The sequence below is a fragment of the Lissotriton helveticus genome, chromosome 11 (assembly GCF_964261635.1).
Source record: "Lissotriton helveticus chromosome 11, aLisHel1.1, whole genome shotgun sequence".
NCBI classification, from domain to species: Eukaryota; Metazoa; Chordata; class Amphibia; order Caudata; family Salamandridae; genus Lissotriton; species Lissotriton helveticus.
In genome coordinates this window covers 1,032,048,432-1,032,067,543 of record NC_136072.1, presented here as the reverse complement: position 1 = coordinate 1,032,067,543, position 19,112 = coordinate 1,032,048,432, and the positions used below count along the sequence as shown (strand labels likewise).

General features: G+C 44.8%; 1 protein-coding gene and 2 long non-coding RNA genes across 7 annotated transcripts in view; 2 read left to right on the top strand and 1 right to left on the bottom strand.

Annotated features, from left to right (window-relative positions):
• ACAD10 (acyl-CoA dehydrogenase family member 10) overlaps nt 1-19,112 on the top strand; it is a 524,903-nt gene that overhangs the window by 250,972 nt on the left and 254,819 nt on the right. The window lies entirely within an intron of this gene.
• On the bottom strand, nt 11,147-12,328 carry LOC144791444 (uncharacterized). Its single transcript, XR_013602393.1, has 6 exons — nt 12,220-12,328; nt 12,018-12,116; nt 11,861-11,921; nt 11,711-11,772; nt 11,560-11,622; nt 11,147-11,454 (listed from the first exon to the last, which is right to left on the bottom strand). It is a non-coding gene; the product is annotated as an uncharacterized LOC144791444 (long non-coding RNA).
• Nucleotides 13,660-14,342, top strand: LOC144791443 (uncharacterized). Of its 2 annotated transcripts, XR_013602392.1 has the most exons (5): nt 13,660-13,753; nt 13,850-13,910; nt 13,999-14,060; nt 14,149-14,211; nt 14,317-14,342. It is a non-coding gene; the product is annotated as an uncharacterized LOC144791443 (long non-coding RNA). The 2 variants fall into 2 exon arrangements; XR_013602391.1 differs by having other exon boundaries at nt 13,679-13,910.

Genomic DNA, 19,112 nt, shown 5'->3' with positions numbered 1-19,112 from the left:
GCTCCGTAAAGCCAGCTCATCCAGGGCCAGCAAGGCCGGTTCCACCCAGGATGTCGGGTCATCCCACCCCCCTAGTAAAGTGGTACTACATAAATCCAGGGCTTGTAAATTAAATGCTAATAGTGGGTCTCCAGCACTAATTAGGCCACCCACTTAGGTGGTCTTTTGAACAAGTCTCAGTGCTACCATTGTTGTCTGTGTGTGCAGTTTTAAACTGCAAATTTAACCTGGCCAAATAGACATTTTGCCAGGCATTAATCTTAATTTTTAATTAACGTGCCACCCCTAGGCTATGCCTTGAAGCAGCTCAGAGGGCAGGGTGCAGTGTATTTAAATGTTGGACAAGTACATTTAAGTTTGACATGTCCTGGTAGTGAAGCACTCTTAAATTCGTTTTTCACTACTGCAAGGCCTACCTCTCCTGTAGGGTAACATTAGATTACCTTATTACATTCAATAAGGGCTAACTTTCAATTTGGAGCATGTAGGAATATAGAGTTTGGGGTCTAAAGAATTGTAATTCAAAACCCTTTTTCATGGTAAAGTCAGATTTTGAGTCACAATTCTGAAAATGGCACTTTTAGAAAGTTGGCATTTTCTTGCACTAACCATTTGTGCCTGTGCCCTGGGTCACATGACTAGGTGTAGCTGGCAGTTCCTTGTGTAATGCTCCCAGACCGTGAGACAAAGGAGGAAGGTGTTAGCAGGATGGACCATCTCTGACTTGATAGGGAGAAGGAGCTCTCGCCTACCACACTTGTCCAATAAAAAGCCTCTGCCTGATCACATTAACCAAGGGTTTGACACTAGTCTTTTGTGCCCCCAGAAAAGCTAGTCCAGGGTAAGGAGGCAGGAAACTCCAAGCACCTCTGCGGTTGGAACCCTCCTGAACGTCTACTTCAAAGCTGGCACCAGGTGAAATATTGGACCCTTAGACCCAACTCTTCAGAATACCTCTGGACCTGTGGAAGACTCAGGACTGTTGTGCTGCTCTTCTGTAAGAAAGACTGCTATTCCTCTGCCCTGCTACTCTACTGCCCGGCTGCCTGAGTGAAAACGGGTGGACATGCATCTTGAACCCAGGACCATCGAGTGATTCCAAGGCCTGACCTCCTGATCAGAGCCTCTGGGACAGAAAAGAGGCCACTCACCTTGAACCCAGCATTACTGTGAGTCCTACCTCACAAGTGGCGCCACCCCAGTCCGGGATCCTTGGCAATGGGACTTTAGGTGTGCTGCCATCCCAGCTGTGGTCCTTTGGGCAGAACCGATGCAGCCCGACGCATCTCCTCACAGCTCTATATTGCAACCTCTGCTGCACAACGCATCCCCCACACAGGACATCGTACCACAGCCCACAGGTCCTCTGACCCACCGCTCTGCGGTGCATAACTTTGCATCGCAAGTCCCCGTTCAAAGGCATACTCTAGGTTGACTCAAGACTTTTCATCGCAGCTCCTTGGAACAGCTGCTGCGCAATGCACCCTCGATGCAGGAATTTTCATCGAAAGCCCTCTGTCAATAGCATCTTCAACGACGACACAAAACCTCACATTGCAGCCCCGCAGCTTCTTCTGAATCGCCGCTGTGCGACTCATCCTGGACACGGGACCATGCAGTGCTTCGCAACCAGCACTTAAGCTACTTTGTTCAGCTGGCCTAACTTGGTCCATGTATCCCGCCTATGCTCCATCACAGTCGGCCTGAAACATGTGACTTTATCCCAGTGTGGCATGACCAAATAACCTCAGTTGGCGCTTTGTGCTTTTAGGCACTATTTTCTTGTAAAAACGTTTTTATTGTTTATCTCTGGTTCTACTGATAAGATTTTTGTTGTTTTGATCTCAATTTATTCAATTTTAATCTAGTTTCTAAATTGGCGTGGAATTTTTCTTGTGTTGTGTTTTCACTTTATTGTTGTTTGAAGTGCTGAATAAATACTTTACACGTTGCCTCTAAAGTAAGCCTGACTGCTTTTGTGTAAAGCACAGGTTAATTTGGGGTTTGCTTGTATTTCACCCTGACAAGAATTGTGGTTGCTGCTTGAGTAAGATTTCACTGCCTTATTCAGTAACCTGATTTCCCATAGAAACCAACAGCCTGATTGTTGAGCCTGCAGTCACCCACGAGGGATTGCATGCAATTTCCCAAAATGTTGAGGCATCTTAAAGTGATTTTTATTTTTAACATCGCCAGCCCTCTAAGCCTTCCCAGCAACAAAATCAAGTGTGTTGTCAATACATAGGCCGAGGCAAAGGTAAAGGTTGTCAGACCCAACAAGACTACTCCTCTTCCATTTGACAAAGCATGTGTGGTCCCTAGAGAACAAATGTTGTACATTCTACGGGCCTGGAAGACCATAACATTGATCCATGGGTCCATCAGGGTGGAGAAGGGGATTTTGCTCTACCCTTCCAATAGATTCCTTCCATGATTCCTTCACTCAGTATCTTCAGTAAGAAGACTATCTTCAAATAGTGCATCAAGAGGTGGCAGCCCTTCGTCAGAAAGGAGTGGTAAAGTTGGTTCCTGTAAGTATAGGCCTTTTTAGGTCTCGCCTAGTAACGCGCTGAAAGCGCGTTCTCGCCAGAGAACTATTGTCGGCGTCTCAGCAGTCTGAGAACACCGAAGTGAGACAAGACCTGGCTGCGCGCAGCGTTTTCCCATAGGATAACGTTGTGCGCGCGGCCAGGTCTTGTCTCCACAGCAGTTAATGCAGCCCGGATCGCGTTGCGCGCCTCTCTGGAATGCAGGGGAGTCTGCATACCAGCGCGCGGCGCTGATAAACAGGCAGGTTTTTTTGGTTTTTTTTGTCGTCCGTCTCTGAGCACCCGCTTCACTGCCATGCGCCTTGGAAACCGAAAAGGCGCGCGGCGCTGATAAGCGTCGAAGCTTGTTTATCCTCTGTTTGAGAAATTGCACTAAGCGTTAAGGCAACGGCGTCAAGTTTCTCTTGTTGTGCCCGAATGAAAAATATCCATGCAAATGCCCCTTTTCTGTCAGATTCCGACGCTGCGTTGTAAGCACATTACTTGCTCTCTGTTCAGTAAAGCACGCGTCCTTCAAAATGTGGCAACTATATTTTACGATATTTCACTGTGGAGGGACGAGAAGATGTTTGGCAAATTTTTATGCCGTCAATACTAAGATGATTTCAATGTAGCAGTACTTGATTGCACTTAACAGACGATAGGCGCCATCTTGTGGAAGGAAAAGAAAGCGACCGTGTGTTACACTCCTTGTAAACCTCAGCGTTGTGTAACAGAATTGATAGGAGGAACCAAGAAATGGCTAGAGGCGATGTTCATCTAGATTATAATGCTACGTCATTTACATTGTAAGCCTGTATGGGTTACTGTTTTTTCGACACCAATCTCCTATTAAGCACGATTTATGCACTTGCACCACTGTGCAAACAAATGCAATCTTCCTTCCTAAACAGTTAGATACGTGTATTACCTGGAGCAAGACGCACGGAATTGCCCCCTTATCAGCCCTCCTATTGTGATGTGAAAGCCATCTCTCCCTACCATTTTCAACCACCCCATTAGCTAATGTCCTCAGGCCAGGGCTGTAAGTGGGGCGGGTCTTGCCGGTGCTCAGCACCCGTAGCAGAGGGGAGAGGCTGTGCCGTTAGGACCAGAGCTGCCGAATTTGGAATTCGAGAAGCAAGTGCCAGTTTCGGCGTGCCCTACATTCTGGGCAAATCCCTAAATCTCCCCACGCCTAAAAATGTGACCTAGTGCAATGTAACTGGTTCTCATGTAAAGCGCGCCAATATCTTTGGGTTCTTGTTTGTGCTATCTAAAACGCAAATGCTTGTATTTAAAAGGATTCCCAGCTCGAGGCACACACACACACACACAAACACACACACACACACAACCACACACACAACCACCCACACAGCCACACACACACAACCACACACAACCACAAACACACACAGCCACACAGCCACACACACACACAGCCACACACACACACAGCCACACACACACACACACAGCCACACACACACACAGCCACACACATACAACCACACACATACAACCACACGCATACAACCACACACAACCACAACTACACATAAAACCACAACTACTCATAAAACCACACATACAACCACACACACAACCACACCGTCAGTGCGCACTTTCACCAGGCACAGACACCATCAGTTGTCAGTGCACACTTTCACCGGGCCCAAACACCACCAGCCGTCAGTGCACACTTTTACCACGCCCAAACACCACCAGCCGTCCGTGCATGCTTCCACCAGGCACACACCACCAGACATCAGTGCACACTTTCATCAGACACACACCAACAGCCGTCAGTGCACGCTTTCATCAAGCACACACACCACCAGCCGTCAGTGCACGCTTCCGCCAGGCACACACACCACCAGCCAGCAGTGCACACTTCCACCAGGCACACACACCACCAGCCTTCAGTGCAGAATTTCTACAGGCAGACACACACTACCAGCCATCAGTGCACACATCAATTGTTAACGCATCCACAATTAACTATTGTAGCAATCGCAGTATGGCGAACTTTACTTTTAAACATATTCATCCCAAGCGCAGAATGCCACCATTGCTACAAAAATAAATACTCATTTTTTTGGCCTACAATGTATAGACTTTTGTTGCAGTTGGTGTTGCAATATTTAGCAATGCCAATAGCTCAAACTTAATTAACCCGAGACCTATTGCATTGTCAATGCTTGTTTTGTATGGTCATCCCCAAGTTACTGCAGTTCTTCCCCTCTGAGAATGCACTGAGGCCTGCTAACCAAACCTCAGTGCCAGAGCCCTGACCCTAAAGTGTATGTCGAATTGGCTGTGCCCACATGGAAATGTTAACTTACCTGTAAGTCCACAGTAAATGGTACCCTGGTACCTAAGGTATGTAAGTTACAGGGGTAACCCAGGGCTGGTAGCACTGATTGTGCCCCCTGGAGGTACCCCAGTTAAAACAAGTCCCCAGTCCACTACTACAGGCTGGTAGAGTAGCTGTGCACTGTTAGCCTGACGTTGCAATTGAAAGCAGTGGCAAAGCCATCACTTCTCCTGGACATGTATGTAAGTTACCCCTCTGGCAGGCCTACCAGCCCTAAAGGCAGCGTGCAATATGTGCTTAGCTTTCCTGGCAGTAAAACATGCAATACTACCGTTTTACTGTGGAAAGACGTGGACGCCCAATTGGCGAGTGCAGGGTTACACGCTGACCCCTCAGCTGTGCTAACTCCCGAACGGTGTTCCCAAAGTAGACCCTCCAAGGTATCAGACAACTTGTTACATTGAGCCCAACTTGTACCTCAAGTCAAAATTAATGTAACTTGTTGTAGTATGGCGCTTTAGCAAAGCTGCCACTTAGTTGCTTTTAAAACTCTTGTGCCTTCCCGGCACACATGGAGCCTGCTCCACGATACAGCTTTCTACCCTCATGGAGAAACGTGTTAAGCAGACCCTCCAGGATTTCGCAATTTGCCGCAAAATCGACACTTTTGTAAAAATGCTGCAATTTTTATAAAAGTACCAGCGAAAGTGAAGGAATGCAGAGACAAACTAAAGCGGCAAAAGACTAATGCCGTTTTAGTTTGTCTCCTCATTCCTTCAATGCTGTACTGAGTTGCAAGACATCAAACTGAGGGCAACAGTGGCTGTTAAACAAGTTAGTGCCAGACCCTGCTATCTGGCGGAAAAGCTTCTGTAGACTCCGCCTTCTCCAGCGTGTCTGATCAGAGCCAAAGGTTTCAAGGTACCCTTGCCAATAACCTCAGCATTTCTAAGCACTCAGCAATGTGGCATGCTCACACAATCTACAGTCAAAACATCCCGGGGATGGTTGTGTGAAGAAAGTCTGGCCCGTTGAGGTGCACCAAAGGCAGGCCCGTCTGCGCCCGGCTGTCGCCTGCCTCACTGCCCGTTCTCTATTATACCTCAACTTTTTTATCTGCATCCACCTGGCGACCTCCACACACATACCTACAATATACAAGTCAGGAGCTTCATTCCTTTAACAGATTTCCTCCCTCTGAGCAAAATATACATTTTTCCCACACAATGGACGCCATAGGGAGCCATGATGGTCTATCCGCTACTCTAACGAGCCACAACAGGTTAGATAATAACGACTTAACGTTTAACTCTAACAACATAACAGGGTTATATTGTCACGCTCGATCCCTCCCAAAGCATGCCATAGAAATCTGGACTCTACTTGATTTTGAGAAACCAGATCTCTTCTTCATCACGGAAACCTGGCTCCATGAGTCCTCCGCCGTTGACATTTCCTTAGCCTTCCACCATGACTACCAGCTGAGTAGAGTGGACAGGAATGATTAGAGGGGTGGAGGTCCAGCCATTGCATTTAGAGCTAACATCAAACTTACTATAATTGATACTCTTAGTGCAGACTGGGCAGAAATTGTATCTTTAAAATTAACAGCCTATCTAAGAGATCCTGGATGGGAGCAATACTCTACCGCCCCCCAGGCAGTAAAGCCCACTTCTGTAGTCGTCTCACGGAGATGATCACCCCACGTGTTCTGACTGCTGAGAATTTTCTGCTACTTGGAGATTTTAATTATCATATTGATCTCTCCAATGACCCTCACTCAATCTCATTTCCAGCTTAAGCAACTTAGGGCTTAAACAACCAGTGAATGGTCCCACCCACACAGCTGGCCACACCCTAGATCTCTTATTTACAAATTCTCCCAATATAAAGGTTGACCCACCTCTGCCTGTTCTCTAGTCTGACCACTACCTGTTGAAATTTGATATACCGATCATATCTACATTCCAAAAAGACACTGTAACAGAACCAATATGGCGTAAGCCCTGGAATAAAATAAATCTGCAATCTTTTTCCTCCTATTTTATCACTCCCCCGCTGTCTAATCCTAACCACCCTAATGATGCAGCCAATCTGCTAGAAGTTGCTATCTGTCAGGCCCTTGACAAAATTGCCCCAAAGAAAAAAGTTAAACTCTTTCACAAATCCTCACCCTGGTTCACTCCTGATTTAAAAATAGACAAATTAGTGGCCAGGAAGGCAGAACGTAAACGGATACACTCAAAAACCCTCACTGATTGAAATGATTATACATTTTTACATAGGTGTTATCTAGATCACATTGCCTCTGCACATTGTTTTTACCAGGGGGAAAGAATCAATAAAGCCTCCAAATCCCATAAAGAATTGTTTAAAATTCTGAAAGAATTTACAAATCCTTCTTCTATTCAGTCCCCACAACTAACTTCACAGGAGTGGGTTGATTATCTACCTTCTTTGTAGATAAAATTGACAGCATCTATAGCCAGTTTCCCCACACTACCACTCAAGCGCCAATTCAAAGACTAGATGACAATTGCTATTTGATGGCTTCTACCCTTAATGAATTCATTGAATTCATGCTGTAAGAAGTCACCCTGGCACATAAGAGGGTGAAATCAGGTTCTCCCACTGACCCACTTTCCTCTCAGGTTCTATCAAAAATCAGTCTAGCTGTAATTCCCAGCTTAACTAGACGTTTTAACGTGTTGTTACTACATTCCTCTGTACCTGCTAGGTGGAAGGAGGCTATAGTTAGACCCATCCTAAAGAAGCCCACCTCAGTTCCTGAACTGCCAAACAATTATCGACCAATCTCCCTTCTTCCCCTGTTTGGTAAAATCCTGGCGTCACTGATAAACGGGCAATTAATCAAACACCTTTAAAATAATAGTGTTAGATCCTTCTCGGTCAGGATTTCGAGCCTTCCATAGTACCGAAACCGCCCTACTAGAAGTGGTGGATAACATAGCATAGCATTGAATTAAAACTGCTCAAATAAACCTGTAAGCAGTCTGAAAGAAAATGGAGTAAAAAATTTTCTGAGGACAATAAAAGCAAATACAGATTGACAGTGCGGACCTATAAAAATAAAATAAAAATCGCACAATCGTCTTATTATCAAGATAAGATTGCCTCTGCAGCTAACTCTCCTAGGGAAATTTTCAAAATGTTTAAATCATTGGTCACCCCTCCTAGCCCCCTAATGAATCGCTGGACCCCCAGAAACGCTGTGATGAGTTGGCTAATTTTTTTGCGACAAAGGTGGCAAATAACTACTCAGCGTTTCATCCCTTGGAACTCATTCCTCCCTTTACAGCCCCCACATTGCCTGCGGGGCTGGAGTTTTTCCCTTTGCTTGACTTAGTCACTGTAGAAAGACTCCTTGGGAATCTTAAATCAGGCTCCCCTGCAGATGTTGCGCCTCCATCTGTTCTTAAGTTGGCCACTGCGACTGTTGCCCCAGTCATTAGGGATGTTATTAACTCCTCTCTGGTTGCTGGGTTGGTTCCGCCATTGTGGAAGCAGGCTAGAGTCAAGGCACTTCTAAAAAAAAAAAACACCCTAGACCCTGAGGATTAGGCAAACTATCACCCTATCTCGCTGTTGCCTGGGTTGGGTAAAATTGCGGAGAAGCATGTTAATTCCGCACTATCATTGTTTGTGGAGAATAACGATGCCCTGCATCCCACCCAGACCGGTTTCAGAAGCAGGCAGGGCACAGAGACTGCCTTGGTTGCCGTGGTCGAGGAAGCTAGGACAATTGTCGATGTGGGAGGCTCCGCTGCGGTGGTCCTTTTGGACCTCAGCGCAGCCTTCGACACGGTTAATCATTTGCTTATGATCCAGCGTTTGACGGAGGTAGGAGTTACAGGGACTGTCCTTAAGTGGTTGCAGTCCTTCCTTACTGACAGAACCTTCGCCGTGTTCGAAGATGAGGCAACCTCGAAACAGCTCCCCCTGCAGTATGGCATTCCCCAGGGATCCTCCCTAAGCCCTACCATGTTTAATATCTACATGAGGCCTTTGGCCGATGTGGTTCTTCCCTGGGGAGTTCAGTTGGTCACCTACGCCGATGATACGCAGCTGGTGGTTTCCCTCTCTCGGGCTGATTCAGCCGAGACAGGGGAAAATAATTTGTCCCCCTGTCTTAGTAAGGTTCTTGCATGGATGGACTCCTCTTTCCTCGAACTTAATGGTTCAAAAACCGAAATTATGATGTTAGGGTGCAAGGCCCCTAATAATCTAGACCCTTGGTGGCCTGAGTGCCTCGGCCCCCCTCCCCCTCCAAAAAAACAAATCAAGAGTTTGGGTGTATGGCTAGATCCTAGTCTGGATTTTCGAGTGCAAGCTCGTACGGTCGCGGCTACGTGTTATGGTCTGCTCAGACTCCTAAGAAAGGTCCTGGCCCTTCTTCCTCTCGAGGACAGATGCTTCCTAGTCTAGACACTTATTTTATCACGTTTGGACTATGCGAATGCAGTTTATCTGGGTGCACCTCAGGGAACCATCAAAATCTTATAGACGGTTCAGAACTGCTCGGCCCGACTTCTCATGGATGTCCCTAGACGCAGCTCTGCTATGGCGGCACTGCGTCTTCTACACTGGCTGCCTGTGCAGGAAAGGGTCTGGTTTAAGGCCATGTGTATGGTCCATAAGTCAACCACTGATAATGGCCCGGCCCTCCTGCGCCATATGTTTCATTACTACCAGATCACGCGATCTCTCAGATCAAATCACAAAAAATTGCTGATAGTCCCTAGGATCAAACGGACATGCATGGGTGGCCGACGTTTTTCATTTCATGCAGCGAAATTTTGGAATCAGCTCCCTGACTGTATTCGGCTTGAACTTAACCATCTTGCATTCAGGAAATGGTTGAAGACCTTTCTTTTCCGTTGAGTGGTGAATACCTGTCTGGTCTTAAAGTGCTGGGATGCCTCCGGGTAGCCATGCGCTATACAAGCTCGTATTCATTCATTCATTCATGAGACTCTCTCTGGCCAACCGAAAATCGCCATCTTGGTCCTTTTGGATCTGTCGACCCCCTTCAACACCATCCCCCACTCCATCCTTTTGGAGCGCCTGCGGGAGGCGGGTGTCGGTGGCCCTGCATTGGCTTGGGTCAGGTGTTAATTGAGTGATCGAACTTCAGAGTTAAAATCGGTGCTTTTACCTCCAAGAGCCAATCCGTCAACAGGGGTGTCCCCAAGGATCCATTTTGAGCCCTAAGCTCTTTAACTTATATGTATCCCCTCTGTTCAAAGTTATCAAGGCACACGGCTTCAAAACACTGTTGTACGCCGATGATACGCAGTTGTTAATTACTCTCGGACCTGACGTTGCTCATACTAAACATAGATTCAGGCAATGCATGCTGGATATAAACAACTGGATGTTAACTAACAACCTCCAGCTAAATGCAAATAAAACGGAAATTGTTATTTTTGGTAAAGCCCAGGTGCTATGGACAAACGATTGATGGCCTTCTACCGTGGGTACTTGCCCCTTCCGAAGGTAACAGCCCGCAACCTTGACGTAATGATTGACAATCAACTTTTCATGTGTAACCATGTCAATCATGTAGTGCGTACCTGCTACGCCCTCCGCAAAATCTTTAAATGGGTCCCACTACTTTCCCGTATGCCATTGATCCAGGACTTAATCATCAGCCGTCTGGATTATGGAAACGCCCTATTCGCGTCTATAAACAAAGAACTCCTAACTAAGCTCCAGGTTCTGCAGAATACAGCTGCCACACTGTTTTTAAACCTTCCCCCTCGTTCCCCCTCTGCACCCAGTTTGAAGGCTCTCCATTGACTGCCAGTCAAGAAGCGGGTTAATTTTAAAATCTGCTGTTTTGTCCATAAAACTCTCAACGGACAGGGTCCTCATTACTTGGCTAATGAACTGAAAATGTATCAGCCAGCAAGAACTCTTCGTTCTGCTAAAAAACATCTATTAACAATCCCGAAGGTTCGTACAGTAAAGAACGTCAGCAGATAATTTCGAAACTAGCTCCTACTCTTTGGAACTTCCTGCCACTCCACATTAGCACTGAGATTGACCACAAGAAGTTCCGTAGTCCCTCAAGACTTGGCTATTTTAATCTACCTTCTCTTTCCAGTCATCCTTCTTGTCTGTTTCTAAGTCGCTACACAACAAAAGTATGCCCGACCACCTCGTATCTTAATAGTATGATTCTTATACACAAGACCAGATAGCAATTAATCAAACCTAGTCAGGTACATTTATTTATACCCATCAATCAGTAAATTACTTTTTTAGAAAGTGCAGGTTTTTACTAGGCAAAAAAAGATATGTACATTTACAACATTACATTACATTACCAAACTGACAAATTTTAAACAAAAAACATTTAGCAAAAATACATCCATATAGACATAGAAGCAAATAACATACACATTGAATATTCACATTTCGAATAAACAGAAAACAAAGCAGAATTGAATCACAAGAGTAAAAAAGATGTAGATCTATATTTCACAACATCAATGAATGGAAGCGTGACTCTTGTTATAGTGCCGACGCGTTTCGGGTTCGAGCGGAAAATTGTCGAACCCTCATCAGGGCTTTGTTACTTCTCTGTGTAGGATGCAAAAAAACAATAAAGTTTTATTGACAACCTGTTTGGCCTCATCATTTCTGGTGTCTAAGACTTATCGTGTTTATTAGAACAATAGGGACTACCTTTATCAAAACAGACGGGCAGCCTTTTCGTTCGTATCTACTGGCTTTCCCAAATGCAGTTATCTGAAAGTGAATCAGACAAAAACTCAATAAACATTGTCTTCGACCTGCTTGGTGTTCGCGGTCAATGCTAAAGCTTAGTTTTACGTACCTCCACGTGCACCGGCCGGCGCCTCTTGGAGGGAGGAGATCGTGGAATTCAAGGAATCAATCCTATTCAAAAAGGAATTTTTCCTAGGGTTAATTCATTACAATTCAAAAATGTGCCACTATTGGATTTCCAACAGAAATGTTGTCATACCTTGATAATGTGTCGTACTACACATTAGACTCTTGGAATTGAATCCAGGACTGTGAGCAACCTGTCGAAAACGGAGTACTAATTAGAAACCGACCTCGTACTCGTTCTGCCTAGCATCATTGTTCTCATGGCAGTATAAGTCGTGTAACCGGCGTACCTGTGGCTCTATTAGGTGCGCTGTCTCCCTCTCTCTATGTACTTCAAAAGATCATCAGCCCGGCTGGGTCCGATAAAGCGGTTTGTGAATTATTTCGTACTACGAGGTAAAAGAGGGGGGCAAGAATTAATAAAGCATGTCGTGCAAGTTTTTCAAAAACGGGTCGCGGTGTGTTAAATGACCAGGTCCCGCATTCTCCTACCTTGGTGTAGACATCCCTCGGCTCCAGGATCGAAATAGCTCTCCTCGCACCGAGCGGCGGCCATCTTTGCCTGATTTATCAAAAGCCTCGCTCTGGATTTCACTCTAAGGATTGTGGGACATGTAGTTTGTTGCCGCTAATGATGTGGACAAGTCTTGTGCTAGACATGAATTTTAAGATGTACTGTTATCAGTTAACAATGTAGTTCAAATTACGTCAGAGGCGGATTATGGTTGCTCTATTTACATTAATTGGCACATGGAATTCCCACGGTATTGTGGCCAATTCCTTATACTTTCTACAATAGATGATTATTAAATGTAGCCACGCCAGTAGGTCCTGCGTTTACAGTCTAGACAATTCAGTCATGCTATTCAGGCCTGTCAGGGTACTGTTAAATTTGAGGATGAGATAAGCCTCTTTTTTCAACAACACCTTGTCGACATCTGCAGGGCGCTGTACAGTCCCCATTGTAAAAAGGACTGACCACTCAAAGTCATTTTCCGAATGAGACATTTCTACATAGTGCTCAACCATAGGAGCAGTGAGTACTTTATTTTTGATCCGTGACCTGTGTTGGCTGATGCGCAGATTCACTTGTTGGCTCGTTTTCCCAATGTAAATCTTTTTACATGGGCAGATCATTACATATACTACATTCTTGGTCCTGCAATTCGAGAAGCCAGAATGTTTCCATTTGATTCCTTGATGGTCAAATTAATTTCCCTCGATAGTATTTAGACAAGCGACACAATTGCCGCATCTGTGGTGTCCGTCAATCGGCTTCATATTCCATATTGCAAGGAGGTCATGCTTAGGTTTTGACTGAGGTAAATTTGCCCTCACTATTTGCTGTCCAATGAATTTGACCATCAAGGAATCAAATGGAAACATTCTGGCTTCTCGAATTGCAGGACCAAGAATGTAGTATATGTAATGATCTGCCCATGTAAAAAGATTTACATGACTGAATTGTCTAGACTGTAAACGCAGGACCTACTGGCGTGGCTACATTTAATAATCATCTATTCTAGAAAGTATAAGGAATTGCCCACAATACCGTGGGAATTCCATGTGCCAATTAATGTAAATAGAGCAACCATAATCCGCCTCTGACGTAATTTGAACTACATTGTTAACTGATAACAGTACATCTTAAAATTCATGTCTAGCACAAGACTTGTCCACATCATTAGCGGCAACAAACTACATGTCCCACAATCCTTAGAGTGAAATCCAGAGCGAGGCTTTTGATAAATCAGGCAAAGATGGCCGCCGCTCGGTGCGAGGAGAGCTATTTCAATCCTGGAGCCGAGGGATGTCTACACCAAGGTAGGAGAATGCGGGACCTGGTCATTTAACACACCGCGACCCGTTTTTGAAAAACGTGCACGACATGCTTTATTAATTCTTGACCCCCTCTTTTACCTCGTAGTACGTAATAATTCACAAACCGCTTTATCGGACCCAGCCGGGCTGATGATCTTTTGAAGTACATAGAGAGAGGGAGACAGCGCACCTAATAGAGCCACAGGTACGCCGGTTACACGACTTATACTGCCATGAGAACAATGATGCTAGGCAGAACGAGTACGAGGTCGGTTTCTAATTAGTACTCCGTTTTCGACAGGTTGCTCACAGTCCTGGATTCAATTCCAAGAGTCTAATGTGTAGTACGACACATTATCAAGGTATGACAACATTTCTGTTGGAAATCCAATAGTGGCACATTTTTGAATTGTAATGAATTAACCCTAGGAAAAATTCCTTTTTGAATAGGATTGATTCCTTGAATTCCACGATCTCCTCCCTCCAAGAGGCGCCGGCCGGTGCACGTGGAGGTACGTAAAACTAAGCTTTAGCATTGACCGCGAACACCAAGCAGGTCGAAGACAATGTTTATTGAGTTTTTGTCTGATTCACTTTCAGATAACTGCATTTGGGAAAGCCAGTAGATACGAACGAAAAGGCTGCCCGTCTGTTTTGATAAAGGTAGTCCCTATTGTTCTAATAAACACGATAAGTCTTAGACACCAGAAATGATGAGGCCAAACAGGTTGTCAATAAAACTTTATTGTTTTTTTGCATCCTACACAGAGAAGTAACAAAGCCCTGATGAGGGTTTGACAATTTTCCGCTCGAACCCGAAACGCGTCGGCACTATAACAAGAGTCACGCTTCCATTCATTGATGTTGTGAAATATAGATCTACATCTTTTTTACTCTTGTGATTCAATTCTGCTTTGTTTTCTGTTTATTCGAAATGTGAATATTCAATGTGTATGTTATTTGCTTCTATGTCTATATGGATGTATTTTTGCTAAATGTTTTTTGTTTAAAATTTGTCAGTTTGGTAATGTAATGTAATGTTGTAAATGTACATATCTTTTTTTGCCTAGTAAAAACCTGCACTTTCTAAAAAAGTAATTTACTGATTGATGGGTATAAATAAATGTACCTGACTAGGTTTGATTAATTGCTATCTGGTCTTGTGTATAAGAATCATACTATTAAGATACGAGGTGGTCGGGCATACTTTTGTTGTGTACTGATTTAAAATGGTCCAGCCCCCCCCTCAGTCCCATTCCAGGACCTAACTCCGTTTGTTTGTCATGTTTCTAAGTCGCGGCAAAACGCTATTCGCCTCCGGTGATATATGCACTCAACAAGAACCAGTACATAGACATAGACATAGCTGTATACAATCATTAGAGCTGCTGTTCGCTCCACGATTCTTTCGCAATGAGGCCAGATCAGAAATGACACACACACACACACACACACACACACTCACACACACACACACACACACTCACACTCACACTCATACTCACACACTCACACACTCACACACACTCACACACTCACACACACTCTCTATGCTTACTGTCAGTAGAAGCTTAGATTTGGTTCCTTTCAAGCTGAGCCAAATTGCTTTCCTACACAGGTGTTTCTGGAAGAGCCCCATGTTACGTGTTGAATGGTATGTTCCAAAAAATAAAACATGGACAGGGTACACATGACGGAAATGTGTTTTCTTTATGGAGAAGGGGGCCACAATCGCTCCTAAACGATAATAAAAAAAGCCACAATGTACCACCGCTCACATCAATTGACTCTGGGTCAGCAGGGAACATAGATGCAAGGTCCAGAAAGTCATGAGGACAAGTAGAGGGTGAGTGCCATCCCCTGCGTGCTTCTTTAGTACTGAACATGGCATGGCAAGGCAGCTGACGGACATAATTGGCCATTAAGACACTTCTTGGCATCCTTCACATAAAGTCAAACAGAGCCGAGGCTTGAGTTGCCCAGTCCAACAAGGAAGTACTGTTCTCAATCCCTAGATTTTAGAATATGTGCATTTCTGAGAGCAGGCCAAGTGCCAGGACCTGTTTCATTCATGACCGTTGTGATTCTATTAAACTGCACAGCACAGAGCGATTTTTGCCTTGACTGGCCAATGCTAGTGCAACATTTTCACCGACAAACCCATACAAAATTATTTTTGTACTTACTGATCGACTTACGCAAACATTATATTTTTTCTCTGTTTTGCGTATTGCAAACACTTTTATTGCACTGATTAAGTTTTACAGTTATTGGTGTAGAATTGGCCTCTAAGTGTACCCATTCTACTCCCAGGTCTGCAGACTCATCCTCACTCTTGCATGACATCGGTGAAGGTTGGGCAAGGGACAGGAACCTTTTGAAGGCTTATCTTGATGGTTATATTCTGCGTTTGGAAGGCCTAAAGAGGTCATGGGACATGTTACCCTGCTCCAGACAGAGCAGTCCTTGGCAAATTCCAAAATGGATGACTGAGGCGGAATAGTGAGGGTGGGTAGGCCTAGTGGTATTTTACTGCATTCTCAAGGTAAGAGAGTGGGGGGGGGGGTGCCTGACAGGGGTGCATGCATGGGTGCTAGAACACCCCAGGGAGAAATAGGGCCCCCTCTCACGAGGTGCAGATTGGAGCTGTGCTTCCGTAGAGCTGCAGACACTTTAAACATGCCAGTTTCACAGTGGAATACCCTGCTAAATCAGTTTACATTGATTTAAGGCTGACAAGGAATGATTACGAGTAAAATAAAATGCTGCAATAATGCTGCTAAGTTTCCCTTTTTGTGCTGCTAAATTTGCAAATCCATGCCTCAATATCATGGGGGTCTGGTTAATGATTCTCAGGAAGGAAACACTGAAGGATTGCAGGCCTGGGAGGTGTAACCTCCTTCCTGCAGGAACCCACTTCGGCGTTGGCCCCAAAAGGCAGGCTTCAAAGGTGAAGCTGCCTTTGAAGAGCAGATGTTGTACGCCATGGGGGAGGGCCGTCTCATTGTTGGGGTATACAGGCTGGCACAGGAAGCACAGAGAGGAAACCAGTGTCAAACTGTTTTTTTCAGGGGTCGTCAAGGGCGGTCTGTACACCAGGAAAGAGGTCTTGCCATATTGGGAGTGGGCAAAATGTTGCATCCTGGGATGCCAGATACCACACTCCACATGAAGTGGTCACCAGGTCTGAGGGAACCTGGTAGCCCTTTGGCTACCAACTCCATCCTGCCCTGACTGTACTTTCCGAGCATAAAGGGGGCACCCCTGGCACCTAGACCTCAGATCTCGACCGACGACTCGGAATAATGAATGCCCTGCTTAACCGAGGGACCAGCAAAGAGAGGCTGCACCAATGAGGGCTGCACCTGGTGCTAGTTGTGATAAGTTGGCCTGGTATATGATGTTCACTATTCTAGTGAGCACCTTGCACCAGTCCAAACAACCCTTATGGTGATAGTTGTAAAGTCAACCTTATAGACCAGCTATCCTAGTGGTAGCATGGACAAAGCAGTCTTAGGCTAAAACTTCAGAGAGCATGTGAAGCAAGCTGTTTTACCATATGTAACCCCTTGAATACCAAATGAAAGGACACCACACAGGTTATATATAAAATATATATGTATTTATTTCTAACACAACCCCTCTGAACTCCTTATGAGGTCCGAGGACAAAGCACATAACAAGTTACTTAATTATCATTCAATAAGTTGCACAATATACAGTAGAGCCCTAGGGGCACGTAAAACCATATACTAAAATAGTGGTATAAGAACCACGTCACGAACACAGGATAGGCCTAGGGCCTAGGGAATCACTGGGGCTACGCTGAGCTAACAAGAGTTAGGGAGCAGGAGGCCCACGGGATGCGTGTGCAGTGTCTATTCACACACGCAAGTTACCATAGGGAAACAATAGGAACGTAAGAGTTCGAAACTAGTTCTTTTAGCGCAATTCCGGATGTACTAGGAGAAAGCCACTGAAAACTAGGACACTAGGATAGTCAATACCTACAGGAGCACCGGAGTGCCCGCGTTACCTCACACACAGGAGCCGGGTGAGTAGGTGTCAAGTTGTGTCGGGTTTCGTCGCTGATTCCTATGGAGACCTGTAAAAAGAGTAATAACAAGAGGAGGTACCCCTGATCTACGTCACAGGGAAGGGGGTAGTTACATATGAAAAAAAGTGTTGGGTCCCTGTTTACTAACTAGTAGATTCGATTCACTAGGATTATCAATCCTAGAGGTATGGCTTGCAATAAAGTCAAACTTATTTACCAAACTGAAATGGAAACATTTTGAAGGCAAAGTGGACACTTGAACTAAAAACTCAATGATGATCTGTGTGTAAGTATATCAAACAACCAAATTGTATAAAAAAGATCACTGAATTTATTTGTACCTCCCAACTGGGTTACAATCTAAAATACAATCGATAGTAGCAATAAACAAATTAAAACAACCACAATCGGTGGTGATGCAATGAATATTTTAAACAGTCAAAGTTAAAAACAGTCGACGCGGCGTTTCGGTGCTTTGTGATACTGGACACCTTCTTCAGGACATAAAAACATTTGACTTCATATCTGTAGATATGACAGGACTTTGTATGGAAAACGTTTCAATTGTTTCCTTGGTGAGTTAAAATTTCACTGGAATTTCAGATTTCCACTAGTCTCTAGTTACAGAGCTAGATATTTATGTGTACACGGAGGGGCCACCGATAGTTGTAAATTTCTTTTAACCTGGGTTTGTTATAGTATGGGTCTTTTAATATATTCTGCGCTTCATAGGCACGTGGTAAAATGTTGATGATTCCTCAGATTCTCTTCTCATCAATTAGGAGAAATCTTCGTATTCCCATGAAGACGCTGACACGGAGGTGCAGGGAGGCCGCAGTTCTGATGCAAGACTGTTTTTAACTTTGACTGTTTAAAATATTCATTGCATTACCACCGATTGTGGTTGTTTTAATTTGTTTATTGCTACTATCGATTGTATTTTAGATTGTAACCCAGTTGGGAGGTACAAATAAATTCAGTGATCTTTTTATAAAATTTGGTTGTTTGATATACTTACACACAGATCATCATTGAGTTTTTAGTTCAAGTGTCCACTTTGCCTTCAAAATGTTTCCATTTCAGTTTGGTAAATAAGTTTGACTTTATTGCAAGCCATACCTCTAGGATTGATAATCCTAGTGAATCGAACCGACCTGTAAAAAGATGCTGCAGGCGACCAGGAGAGAAGTGTCCGGTTGGATCCAAGGGCGGATCGAGGATGAAGAGTACCTGAAAGCAGAGGGGACAGAGTCTGGGTCACTAGCCAGTGACCAGGAAGGAACCAGGCGATGTCGCGAAGCAATCAGGTGATGTCGTGAAGCTTGACTCTGCAGCCACGTGGACCAGGAGGCGTCGACGATGACTGGTTACGGACAGACCCACGAAGGATCTCGCTGTTGGCAGCGTCGGCTTCCAGATTGGAGTCAACAAGCCTTGGCAAATGCAACCCACGCAGGAATCGAATATTTGCTTCGAGTTAGACCAGCAAGGTCTAGGGGGCTTCTCC